Source organism: Ptychodera flava, chromosome 5 (genome assembly GCF_041260155.1).
Source record: "Ptychodera flava strain L36383 chromosome 5, AS_Pfla_20210202, whole genome shotgun sequence".
Lineage (NCBI taxonomy): Eukaryota > Metazoa > Hemichordata > Enteropneusta > Ptychoderidae > Ptychodera > Ptychodera flava.
The window spans coordinates 24,651,652-24,666,544 of NC_091932.1; the positions used below are offsets into that span (position 1 = coordinate 24,651,652).

Genomic DNA, 14,893 nt, shown 5'->3' on the forward strand with positions numbered 1-14,893 from the left:
AAATTTTGTGAAAATTGGAGAAGGGGGTGTAGCGAGCGTAACGAAGTGTAGCGAGGTGTAAAGGGCTGTATGATGGTCACTTTTTACTCGCCAGAGAGACACCAATCTTGTAGCGTAGTTAAGAACGTGTAGCGAGGTGTAACCAAGTCTAGGAGTAAATTTTTGTGAAAATTGGAGAAGAAGGGGGTGTAGCGAACGTAACAAAGTGTAGCGAGGTGTAAGGGGCTGTAAGATGGTCACTTTTTACTCGCCAGAGAGACACCAATCTTGTAGCGTAGTATAAGAACACGTAGCGAGGTGTAACCAAGTCTAGGAGTAAAATTTTGTGAAAATTGGAGAAGGGGGTGTAGCGAGCGTAACGAAGTGTAGCGAGGTGTAAGGGGCTGTAAGATGGTCACTTTTTACTCGCCAGAGAGACACCAATCTTGTAGCGTAGTTAAGAACATGTAGCGAGGTGTAACCAAGTCTAGGAGTAAAATTTTGTGAAAATTGGAGAAGGGGGTGTAGCGAGCGTAACGAAGTGTAGCGAGGTGTAAGGGGCTGTAAGATGGTCACTTTTTACTCGCCAGAGAGACACCAATCTTGTAGCGTAGTTAAGAACACGTAGCGAGGTGTAACCAAGTCTAGGAGTAAAATTTTGTGAAAATTGGAGAAGGGGGTGTAGCGAGCGTAACGAAGTGTAGCGAGGCGTAAGGGCTGTAAGATGGTCACTTTTTACCCGCCAGAGAGACACCAATCTTGTAGCGTAGTTAAGAACATGTAGCGAGGTGTAACCAAGTCTAGGAGTAAAATTTTGTGAAAATTGGAGAAGGGGGTGTAGCGAGCGTAACGAAGTGTAGCGAGGTGTAAGGGGCTGTAAGATGGTCACTTTTTACTCGCCAGAGAGACACCAATCTTGTAGCGTAGTTAAGAACATGTAGCGAGGTGTAACCAAGTCTAGGAGTAAAATTTTGTGAAATTGGAGAAGGGGTGTAGCGAGCGTAACGAAGTGTAGCGAGGTGTAAGGGCTGTAAGATGGTCACTTTTTACTCGCCAGAGAGACACCAATCTTGTAGCGTAGTTAAGAACATGTAGCGAGGTGTAACCAAGTCTAGGAGTAAAATTTTGTGAAAATTGGAGAAGGGGGTGTAGCGAACGTAACGAAGTGTAGCGAGGTGTAAGGGGCTGTAAGATGGTCACTTTTTAGCAAAGTTTAGCCAAGTGTGGAGAATTTAATTTTCTTGAAAATTGGAGGGAGAGGGGGTTTAAGAATGTAGCTGCGTTTGCATGATGTTAATTCAAGTAATACAACAAAAAGTTACAGAGTGTTGTTAAAAATGTTTACAAAATTACTCGAACATATTTAATTTGAAAAATTGTCACTTGTATAGTGCCCTGTAGCCTCTATATAGAACCTTTTTTAGATTATTCAAATAACAGAAAATTCCCCAAAACGTCATTCTTTCTTCTTCGATCAAAACCCTCGATCCTAGGTAAATTCTGTAACCTTCGTACGGAGCTATTTAACCTCGCGAAGGCATGGCACTGTGAAGCTCACCGAGCACTCGCACATGCGTAATTATTAACAAAAACACTTCATATAGTACGCAAATACAAACACAGCAACTAACTTATACATCGGTAAATTGTGAAACAGATAGCCTTCCGACAGTAAGTGCATAAATTGGTTCTTAAGTATCGATGCCCTTATATTATCAGGAAGAGCATTTTCAATAAGGCATATTTTTGTCAGAAAACACTGATAGTTTCATCAAAATTTGTGACATAGAGCAGCTTTTGAAAAGGATATTATTGTATTATTGCTCTGTGACAGTGATTAACTTGAAGAGGATAAAATCATCAAAGTAAACCGCGTATTTAAAGAAATGGCATCTTTATCAAGAACAACAAGTGGAACTGAATTAAAGCGCAGTGGTCGTCGCACTGCGCATGCTCCTGAGGGGTCCCCCCCCCCGTTGACAACATATCCGAGAATGCCGCATGAGGTTACGGGTTGATTGGTATGTTTGCGATATTGTCGATAATATGGCGGCTGATTTGTCACAAGCATACCACCTTTCCAAATCTAACACGCAATAAAAGGTCAATTAATCTAAGTTAAATATCTTCTGAATATTGAACAGTAATTACACGCTGGATTGAGATCACATTTGATCATGATTTCCTTGAATCAGTTGAATGGGCCTCGCTCGAGCCATGGAGCTGAGTAAACGTCAACGCGGTGACCTTCTCCATTATCGAAGCAACAACACCTCCCTTGTGCTGCTCTGGCTTGCCGATCATGGTCTTGAGTGTAATTTTTGTGTTTAGGCATTGTGCTTGTTCCTGGTCTTCATATATATACAGTGTTGATCATTTTAGTGATGTATTTTTACCGTGCTGTACATAGCATTGTGTACAACCAGCGTAACCGCGTGATCAAACCCATTTGTTCACTGTGACTGCGTGCAGTAAACTCGGCGACATAATGTGCAGAGTCTCTCAATGTTCGTAGCCTTACATGAGTTTATAGATAGAAATACACCACTGAAGTTCGTTTCCGATCTTAATATTTACTAGTGCATGATGTTGAATCTTACAAAGGCGTTAACAAAGTGAGGGACCGCCCCATCTCACTCCAATTGAAGTTGGCAAGACTTATGTTTACAAACATTTATGTTTATCAACAAAAAAATCGCGCACGGGCAGCGCGACGACCACTGCGCTTTAAATTTCCTAAATACCACTCATACGTCATGAATCGGCTCTCCAATATATATTTCATTTGCAATTTACTCAAACAATGACAATGAGAATGCAACATCGACGATGGACAGAGAGACAGACACTGAACAAATTAGGAAAATACATGTACAGCTGTTTGCAGTAAAACAACGAAAACATCAAGAAGCCTCAGATCAGAGTGCCGTGCACCAAAAGATGAAACTTCTCTATAAAATCATAAACATTGCGGAAGGTGGTACACGGATCGGTATTAGCTGTTCAGTGTTTCCTTACCTGCTCAGTGTCTGTTTTCTCTGAAACAACAGCACTCAATAGCTTTAAATTTAATTTTAAAGTGTACATGCAGGTTTGGTCTATGACAGTTTTTCTGAGATATTAATGTTATGGCTCAAGAAATATGAAATTGAGTTCGAACAAGAAAAGAATTAATAAAAAAGCCACAAGATTTGTTTACATTTTCCCAAAATATAGCCTTACTGGTGGCAACCTAAGTTGTTTAAGGAAAAGCCAAGTTGATCAATTGGTATACAAATAAACGTAGGGAGTGATCGCTCTATGACTTTAAAATTTTGTCATTTGTTTTTATGTTGTTGTTGTGCTAGTTTGCTGAACCAAGTTGATGACATAACTAATAGGCAATTGTACAAACATAATCCTAATAGTAATAAAAAATTCTAAAATAAGAAAGTATTTTCGCTGTAGTCTTAATGTCGTATGAGCAAACTGTCGTTGCAAACAGCATTTTCATCTTTTGGTGTCCAAAAAATTTAGTTTGATCCTGAAAGGGGCTGAAAACATACTCAATTCCGTACAACTTGAAATTATAAAGGTGGGTTGACCATGTCAAATGAGGGTATGGAAGGGATAGGAACAGGAATACCCGTGGTGTGCCGAATATGACTCCGTTCTACGACTAGGGCGATGTTCGGCCTCTGAAATAAACCATTTCATAAACAGATTGAAATATATGTGAGATGACAGCTTTCACACCTCGGGTAGCATTCATTGATTAACCGATCGACCGGTAAGTTATATGGTTGACCAGCTTCTTTGATAATGAGTCATGCTGTCGAGCGTCTGCAATGTCGCATTGTCTTAGAAAAGGCGATATAATCTATACAAATAGAAATTAGAAATTAGGCTAATCATCAATTTTCAAACGTTTCTTCACGTTGATGAAGCGCGCTTTGGCCCTTTTCGAAATGAACAAGTTTTCAACGCCGGTGAAACTTTGAGAAATTGGTTAAAAACTCTTGTGAAGATGGTACTTTGCGGACAGTCAGTATTTTCATATACAAATGTCATTGTAAATGATAGTTATCTTAGAAAAGTGCCTATTTTCATTGATGTTAGATAACTTTGTGTGATGCCGATCACCTTTCAAAACTGCAGGTGGGACCTTATTTCCAATTTGCCATTTTCCGACTTCCTATTTGAGTTTAGGCGTGGTCTATGCTAAGAAGAGGCGGAGCACGAGACGAGTTATCATGACAACTAGATTGATGTCTAAGCATTCCCGCGAATATTACGATTAAGCTAATCACAATTTCATGAATGTTTCACTGTACATTCCTGGCTCTTCGACACCTAATTATGAATCAGCCTATTCCCGACAGTGTACATATTTGGAAGTATATCCGATATAAATGAAAGGATTGACATGATTGAATTGTTCATTTTCGCCACCGGTATGCTCATGCAACTTCTCCGGTGCAAAATTAATATATGAAGTTGATCAACGGGCCGCGGTCTATCATTTCGTTAAAATACTAGCGCTCCTTTCGTACCCTATTACTGTGATGAGGAACTAATAAATTGTACATATTTTAGAAATATATTTTTTACTATAACCCAAATGGGATTCGAACCCCCACACACTCATGGCAACATCGCCTAGCTGCTAGGCCTCACACAAACCAGTCGGCTACCGTTTCCAAGAACATTAATTTAAATAATTTTATTCAGCCACAGGAAGTTTTCCTATCTTGAAATGCCATGACGGTCAAGATATTTAACATCGGACTGTAAAGATGTTCACCTTGACTGAGTTCCTGCTGCTCCTCCCGGTTTACGTTGAACCGTTGGCTGTCGAAATTGAGATGCCAACACTCCGCTGTTATCATCTACTGAGCGGTAATATCCACCAAAAAATCAAGTCTGCGAAAGTTGAAACATTAATTGACTTGCGGGAGGTCAGACTTGTAGTCAAAACGGATGACACCACACTAGATCCAAGCCACCTGATAGCCACCACACTGGTTGATATTATTAGTGATATATGTCAACGTCACTGTTTGGTTCAATCTGATTGGCTGTTTCGAGGTGTCCATTATTTACGTTCCGGAGGGAATTCCCAATAGACCACGCCTAAACTCTAATAGAAATTAGGATATGGTTGACTTTTGGAAAGTAAGAAAATAATCAGGTGTTAGCTAAGCAGCATTTTGAAAAAGATATGATTTTCAAAAATTGAATGAAGTTTTCCAAGCAAAATTCTGATTTGCCGCAATGTACCATCCTCCCTATTTCTCACACTTTAACTTGTGGCAAAATTTAATATATTTAGAAAAAGGCTGAAATGCTCTCATCTGCTCGCCTAAAATATTTTAAATCAAATTTTGATAATTACCCTTCATTTTATTTTTTTAATTGAATAGCTACATTAGAAAATGAACTGACTGCAAAGTTCCACGGATTCGATACTCGGCGCGCTTGCCCTTTTTCTTTCTTTCGTTTAACACAATACACAGTAAACCGGCCGTTACAATTTCCATTTGCACTTTTAAATGGTTTTCAAACCTATACACTCAGAGTCTAGTCTTGCGTTTAGCCGAGCGTCGTCAGTGGGTTAGAAAAACGAAGTATGGTCTCCGTTCTTTCGAGTTGACAAGCAACCTTGCTATTTTACTTGTACAATAAAACGGCTTTTGTTCCGTTTTTTCATGTAAGAGATACGCATTGTGTGTAAGGGATAAGGCGAATATAATATTTCGTTTCTTGCGTTATTCAAGTTGGAGGATATAGCCCCAATGTTTTCGCCCATAAAAGCGTCAATGTTTCTGTAACGTTGGCTCAAGCAACGAGTTTTCATTCATCTGTTCAACTGTCAGGACTCAATGGGTTTATTTATAGAATGAAATGCGTCTATTTCCTTTCATGGAACCTCACTTGAGATTATTCTTTTTACAGAAGAGGAATAGGAGAAAGATGGAATAATGGAACTTTTAATTTCCTACTGTACTTACTTATTGTTGTACTATTACAGTATGGGAAATAAACGACTGTTATACAAACTTGAGAAGAGAGCTGGGAGGGTTATATTGGTAGTACATGTTACGGTTTCTTCTCGCTTCCTTCTTTCACGTCAATGGGCTATGTATGGATTTACTTATTAATTATTTTGTCGCTGTTCAGACATTTAAAATAATGAATGATTTTTCACGTGATTATTTACAGTTTCCACGTTTTTAGATGTATCACTTCAATACTCGGAGTTCTGGCAACGCTGATTTGTACATTCCAACTTTTCAGACAGCAGCAAGATATGTAGTTTGTATAACGTACTTCTACAATCGGATATAGTATTCCTTCATCTATATAGGAATACCGAAAGTTTGCCACAGTTCAAAGCGCAGTTACGTAGTTTTTTAAATGATAAGTTTAGAAAAAAGGCTTCGATTAGATTTCATTTGTTATTGTTAACTTTCGTATTTATATTAAATAAAGTCAAATTTTGTATTTTCCTTATCTTTGCACTCGGAAGTCTCTGATGTAAATTATGATTTCAAATGGCAGAAAATGTAAAATATGTAAACTATTTACAACCTTGATACACATAAACATCGATCTCGTCATCCCTGAGAGAGAGAGAGAGAGAGAGAGAGAGAGAGAGAGAAGAGAGAGAGAGAGAGAGAGAGAAAATCGAAAAACCTATGGAATATACTTCTTGGAGACCAAACCTGCTAAAATCACCTTCAGCTTTGCTATTTCAATACCAAATACAGTTTTAAATTACCATATAAAATGCTTACTAAATAACCACATTGTATACTCTATGTTCCTGAAGGTATAAAATAAGAACAAGTTTTTTCACAGTATTTATTAATTTATTCACGTCATCACAATCTGAATATATAATGGTACTGCACTCAATGGAACTTTCATGCCAAATTTCAACCAGCATCGGAAGTGATTGTTGTAGGGATATTTTTACCAAGATCGACAAAGAAAAATAATAAAAATATCAGAATTGTTTATCTCATTCTAACATGCAATGTATGTATGAGAACATTTGTAGGGATTTGCAAACCTAATTTCCAATCAATACAACGAACTATTTCTGTATTTTTCCCGTCAAAAATTCCGAAAAAACTTCACAAAAACACAAAATTGAAGATATTTCTCTGAAGCTAGAGCCTCTTATGTTATATAGAGAACTTTTTGTGACATATGTGTGATGGAGGAGGACATCTTTGACAACCATTGCAGGCTAGCCTGACCAAAAATAGCAAAAATAGCTGCAAAAATACTTGATTACATATGTCATCATAATTTTGACATATTAAATTAAGATCATCCATGGGAATATGTCTACTGAATATCAAAGTTATCAGACGAGTACTTTTTGAGAAACAATTATTTAAACCAAAAATGACAAAAATTTTCCCCAAAATACAAAATTGTGGATATCATCAGACTTTCAATACATCACATTTCGATAAAGCTTATGAACCATTATACCAAATATCAAAGATATCATATGAGTAGTTTTTTGACCCAAAATTTGGAGAAAATCCCCGAATATTACCAACAAGAGAATTTCACTACAATTTTGATAAACTTGACTATAGTCATCCCATGGAACATGGATACCAACTTTCAAAGCAATCGGACAAGCCGTGTCAGGGAAAATTTTTTGACTAAACACTGAAAAAAAAACAAGTCATTGACAATGACATAGTCCCCATTTGTAAAAGGAGTATTAGTCTTTATGGGGCAGGGGAATGGGGTCATTAAGAAGTATCACTGTGGTGTATATGCTGAGATCTAGTGGCACATAGGTCTATGTCGTTGTTCCAATTTGAAACACATGAGGCATGTCTAAGTTTTGGTTCTAAATCGGGAAAAAGATAAGACCTCTAGCTGTATTGGCCAGCCAAGAAATACATATGTGCATAATAAATGAGGTACAAGATGTGACATCTGAAGGTCTAACATCCTATCAAAATTGGAGGGTATAGAACTTGCAGTTACTGAGTTATGCATATATATATATATATATATATATATATATATATATATATATATATGTGTGTGTGTGTGTGTGTGTGTGTGTGTGTGTGTGTGTGTGTGTGTATAACCAAGGTCAAAGGTCATCGAGGTCACGTGACATTTTCAAAAAAAATTGTATTGCTAATTAATCCCTACATAACAAAAATCAGACCTCTAGCTCTATTCGCTTGCCCAAAATTAGATATGTGCATAATTAATGAGGTACAGTATGTGCCGTCATAAGGTCTCCCATCATACCAAATATGAAGGGTGTACCACTTGTGGTTACTGAGTTATGGACAAATATGTATATTTGAGGTCAAAGGTCATTCAGGTCACATGACATTTTGTCAAAAAAATTATATTGCTAAGTTATCCCTATATACCAAAAATCAGACATCCAGCTCTATTGGCTCGCTCAAAATTAGATATGCGCATAATTAATGAGGTACAATATGTGGCGTCATAAGGTGTCCCATCACACCATATATGAAGGGTGTAGCACTTGTGGTTACTAAGTTATGGACAAATATGTATATTTCAGGTCAAAGGTCACTGAGGTCACGTGACATTTTGTCTAAATATCTGAGATATCTGCGTGAACGGATGGACGAACAGATGGACGAACGGACTGACATGACTCAATCTATAAGCCCCCTTGACTTCATCCGGGGGGACTAAAACTGTGTCACTCCATCCTTTTTGCAATATGAATACGATGAGAAACTAAATTTTATTTTTCTTGGCCTTATACATGGGAGTCTATGTAGAACTGCTTTATACATGGGAGTCTATGGAGAGCTGCCTTATACATGGGAGTCTATGGAGTTGTAAACTAAAAAGTCCTCTAACACGGCCAAAAATGATCGCATTGTGAAACAAATCGACGTGCATCTGTATGGGGTAGGGTACTGTCCTTGTGCAAAGTTTGAAAGAAATTGACCACGGCATGTCTGAGATATCTGCGTTAACGGACGGACACACAGATGCACGGACGGACGTACTGACAGACTGACAGACAGACATGACCCAATCTATAAGTCCCTACCGACAAACTAATAACCCCCAAAATGCAAACATACATGTTTCACCTCAATTTGTACACTCCTTACTCTGTAACTTACTTAGTATACCTAAAGGAACCTGCGTACACCACGTTTCAACCCAATATGACCTAAGGTTACAGAGTTTTAGCAAGCTGCCGCATTTTTCCTTTATTCCCCTAATTTGCATATTTTTGGCACTGACATTTGAACATATTTTCAACTACACCCCTAGGTGCACCTGTACATGAAATGCTAAGATGGCAGGTGCTGCGGTTTAGGAGTTTCTTATCTTACTTAACATACACACCCAATCTCACACACACACACACACATACATACATACATACATACATACATACATACATACATACATACATACATACATACATACATACATACACAGATATGCAAATGAACTGATTCATCTTTATAAGATAGCCTCTCATTGATTTTATATATATACCAAATGTGAGGTAAAAATGTTTCTGTTTCCTGAAAACCATGGCTTTTTGAATTTAAAAAAACCTAAAAATCTTAGAAAAATTGCAACAAATTTGCCTGTTTTCATTGAAAAATTCAACAAGTGAAATTCCACACTGAAAGATCTACATCTGTACATCATTTTCTAGGAACTATGCTACGACGTGTTATCAAATTTGATGCAGCATTTCTTAACTAATTACGCTTATAAGTAAATTTCATTAAGTATGCAAATTAGACCTTAATTATCATGATACCGGTAAATGTCTTTGAACACTATTACAGGACTAGATTTTGTAAACTTTCAGAATTTCTAAACACATCATCTTAATTATGAAAATTCATCAAATATGCAAATTAGCAAGTAATTGACTTAACACTGCTAAATGCCATTGCACACTATGGTATTCCTGGAGATCAACATCTGTACCACATTAGTCAAATTTGATGCAGGATTCCTTACATTAAACTTATCATAAATATTCATTAAATATGCAAATTAGCAATTAATTGACAAAATACTGATGTAAATCTTTGTCTGTTATCAGAATTGTGTGAGAAACACCAGTACTAAATTTCGTCACCATCTTTCTAGAAACCTAGCTTTTTCAAAATTCACTAATCATGCAATTTAGTACTAATTATTCACGCCACGCCAAAAACAATGGTTTTGCATATGTATTTCATAGTTTTATGTCCTTGTACCAAGTATGAAAAGAATTGGCTCAGGCACGTCTGAGATACCTGCATGCACAAATGCACAGACTCATGCAACCATAAGTCCCTCTCTGAACTTACCTCCGTGGGACTAATGTGTGTACACAATGCAACAAGACCTCTAATATGTGATATTTCTTTGGAAAAATATCATATAGAAAATATAGTTTTACTGTACATAGAAAGATAACTGATATTTTTTTGGAGAATATACATTTTCATGACACGTAAACGTTTACTTAAATTTTTCTTGAAAACATTAATGCTTTCTATGATAAAATACGCATAATATCTCTGACACATTGAAATTGGTGGGATTCAAGATTGATCAACTTGCCATTTGGCACAGTGTATGAATGTGATATTCAAGATGGCTTACATCTATTTGAATATATTTCAATACATTTTAAAAAACACTAGAGACACACATACCTGGTAGATCATCCTATGATATGACAGAAATACATGTTATGCTGTATAAAAGCTTGTTAGGAGGTTTTATTTACCATTAAATATCTGTATTACATTGTAAAAGAGTGATACACAATCAACCAAGTGTTCTTACATATGCAGGCCTTGGAAAAAACTAGCATATATTTTCCACAATTACAAAGGTTACAAATGCAATGTAATTTGAACTACTGGAGGAATCAATTAAATCTTACATATGTGAGGAAGTTTCAAGTATAATCAGTGTACAGCTGATACAATGTCAATCCTGCCAATTGGGGATGAGATCATTATCCCATGTAAATCAGCATTAAGTATTGTGATAAAAGTCTTTACTGTGTAACAAGAGAATTTCACAATACACAGCTTTAATACTTGGCTGCATATTTTTACAGGCATAATAGTGGAGGGCTTTTTCCAATTGACAATTGATGTCATGAATACATTCATTTCTAAACAACATGGAAACTCTCTTTTAATGGTTTGTGACATATTGGTAGCATTAAAAGTTCTCATTTGTAAGCAAGTGAAATGGCAGTGGATAGAGCTCAGCTGTGTTATGTAGAGTGTAGAGACTATTTCTGACACTTATTCATGAAGAGGGTGGAAATCTTTGCTAGCTCATTTCAGGACAGCTGTAAAAATTCACGTCACATTAAGATCATCCCTAAGAACATGTCTGCCAAATATCAAAGCTATCAGATGAGTAACTTTTGAAACACAAATATTTTGACCAAAAATGGCAAAAATTGACCAAAAATACGAAATTGAAGATTTCATCAAATTTCAATATATCACACTAAGACAATCCCTAGGAACCTGTATACCTGATATCAAAGGCATCAGACAAGTAGTTTTTGAGAAACACATTTTTTGACCAAAAATGGCAAAAATAGCACCAAAAAAACAAAATTGCAGATTCGTCATATATTCAATATATCATATTAAGTTTATCTGTAGGAACCTGTCAGATGAGCGGTTTTGATGAAATAAAGTGTTGACCAAAAATAACCAAAAAATTCCTTAAAAATACAGATTTGCATATATCATCACAATTTGAACAAATCTAAGTTGGGTTATCCCTAGGGATCTTTATAACAAATAATAAAGCTGTCTGACGAGCGGTTATTAAGAAGAAGATTTTTTACCAAAACGCCTTTTTTGGCACTAATTTGGATATTTTCAACAATATCAAAAACTTGAAAAAATTGGTTTCTCAAAATCATATTTTTCATCTACACAACAAATATCAAATCAGTAAGTATGGCGGTTCTCAAGATATTGAGTGGACGGACGCCTCACAATTAGACATACATATACATACATACATACCGTACATACATACATACAGACGGACGCCAGACGGATACCCATCCCAATAGCTTCTATAGACTATAGTAGCTAAAAATAAGCTCATTCACACTAACTACAGAGCTAAAATAGATTTAACCATTTGATTCCATGTCTGTTCTTTTTAAAGTTATATTCCTTGGAATACAAGTAAACAAGTAATGATAACATATATACTTGTAAATCTCTATTTTTCATAAGCTTGTCAGACTGCTAAAGGTGTGCTTGTGATTTTCTGATAACATGAATTTTAACTTATTACAAGCAATAATTTGATCTCCAAAGCAAGCTTCAGATGTAGTTTTCAGCTTTTGCTCTTGATAATGGAATGGGACTTCATGTACTGTATTCACGAGTTAGTCCAATTTGCAATAATCTGCAACATAAATCTCTGTACCCTGTCCACAAGTTGACATTGCCTGAAATCCATATCGCACAAGCTTGAAGATATATCTCCTTGGAAGCCATCATTGTTTACAGCTGGGGGGGGGGGGGTCAGAGGAATATGAAGGGGGTCACTCAAAATATTGAAAGCTATAGGGGGGGGTTACTCAAAATGTTGAGAGAAAGAAGGCGGTTACTCAATTTTTGGTGCAAAATGTATTGAAACGTTGGTGCAAAATGTATTGAAACACGTACCTCTCAGATTGCACCACTTCACACATCAATTTCTAAAAATTTTACTCAGTAAAATTACACATTGAAAACACCTCTGAGATTACGCCAAACTGTACCAATGCACACTACAATTTCTCAAATTTTTCCATGCAAGGGAGATGAGCAAGCCCGTCGGACACTTTCCCCATCAGCCTTCCGCATGTTCTTCAATCAGTACTTTCAAAGTCTACCCTATCAGATATCCCAGTGAGGACCCTGTTATGATACCCATCCATATTAAACAATACTGTATGTGGTTGTATACTGGTTATAGTGTGACCTTTGACATCTATGTTTTGTTGTGACTTTGAATTTCATTTTGTTGGTTTCACCTTTTTCAACCGTCATGAGATAACCAATGATTATCTAGCAGGGTACACTAGGATTTGAATGGTCTTTACTATTGCTGTATTTATGTAAATTATTAGGGTTATTACACAAAGTTTGGGCGATACCTCGTCGTATTCTCATGATGTGTCCGTATTTTGACTCGTTGCTGCGCAACTCGTCAAAATACGGACACATCACGAGAATACGACGCGGTATCGCCCTAACTTCGTGTAATAACCCCTTTATCATACATGCATGCTTTGGTTATGACTGTTTTCCTACAGACGCTCCGAAATTTGCAACGAAATCAACTTGAAATCGACCTTGCTTCCTCCAGGCTGTACTTATAAAAAGTTGGTTGCGAAGGAGTGATGACAACCGTATCACTTCTTGATATTATTCCGCTATTGGGCCATTCCACTTCAAAGGAGGGTTTATGGAGCACTTTTACAGCAAACAATTTAAATATTACGACAAGTTTTCACAATTTGAAGAAGATTTATTTTTAGTTTAAAATGACGGCGGATGTAAAACATAGGCAGGAGTCCACAAAATGGGTGTGTTTTCGTGTTTTAATACATAAACTCATCCCTGCGTGAAAGTTATGAGGCCGCCAAAATCGGGTCAAAATACTCGCGCCACGCTCAAACTCTTATCGAGTATGAACAGCTGAGAGCACAGAGCAAGCAGCTCTGCGACGTACATCATGAATGCACATACAGTGGATATAATACCCGTACCAGTCAGTTTATCTCGAAGAATTATACATGTTCCCAGATGTCAAATATGCCGAATTTACCATCTCAGTAAGCGGATTAGTGAAAACATGAAGTGAGTACACTGTAAGCTGTAGTGTCGTAACTCGTTCGTGATTTTGTTGCTGTACGAATAAAAGTACATTTCAAAGGTATTTCCGTCGTCTGCTCGTATATTTTCCTTCCTGGCTTGCCTAAATAGAACTAAACTTCCTTTAACAACCGAAGCGAAAGTTTGACTTTCCCTAGATGGTACATTGTATCTGAAACCCGCACCGCATCGGTGCCACCAGACACGATCATGACCTGTGAACTGACAGGTACAAATCGGAAATATCATGTGCATCTTCAACCTTGTCTGTCGCGAGTATTTTCAGTGCGGTTGGATTTTCGTGGCTCATTTACGACTGTAAACGATGTAATTCACCGCCCAGATACTTTAAGCTCATCAACAGGAAACTTGTCGTAAACCGATTCTATCATGATGCTCTGTCAACCGATATCTTTACGTGTAATGATACTTCCATGGTGTAAATATTCAGCAGCGTAGACGACACGAAAACACTGCACCGTGCACCGCCACGGGACCGGCCGTGAATTGACAGGTGTCGGCAAATTATACAAATTTTCAATACGTTTGCTTGTATGTTTTTGGTACAACTGTACTTGTGCCTAAGGGCAATGCCCATGAAGTGACTGCAAACAACAGACTTTTGACCATAATCATAATGACGTTTCGGATTGTCATTTGTCTTATTCGCTCAGCTGTTTTATATGGACAGAGGTCATGCATACAGCGAAGGTCACGCGTCCGCGTCGCTGTAAGTAGTTCGGTTACAGTGAAAATATAATTCGTATTTTCACTAGTTAAAATATGGGCTCATATCAGTACCGTCTGAACAATAGAAGAATGGCAATACAGGCATAGCATGTATGATAATATAAAATACATGTATTGAAATTTAAGTTTTCAAAAGTGAGGGGGAGGGGGTCAGTCAAAATTTCCATGTAAGAGAGGGGGGTTACTCAAGTTCATCATGGTTTTTGGGGGGGCGGGTACTTGAAATTTTAGAGTTTCCGACAAAATTCCTCCAACATCCCACCCCCCCCCCA

General features: G+C 37.2%; 1 protein-coding gene across 2 annotated transcripts in view; it reads left to right on the forward strand.

Moving 5' to 3' along the window:
- LOC139133344 (NLR family CARD domain-containing protein 4-like) overlaps positions 1-14,893 on the forward strand; it is a 543,607-nt gene that overhangs the window by 302,101 nt on the left and 226,613 nt on the right. The window lies entirely within an intron of this gene.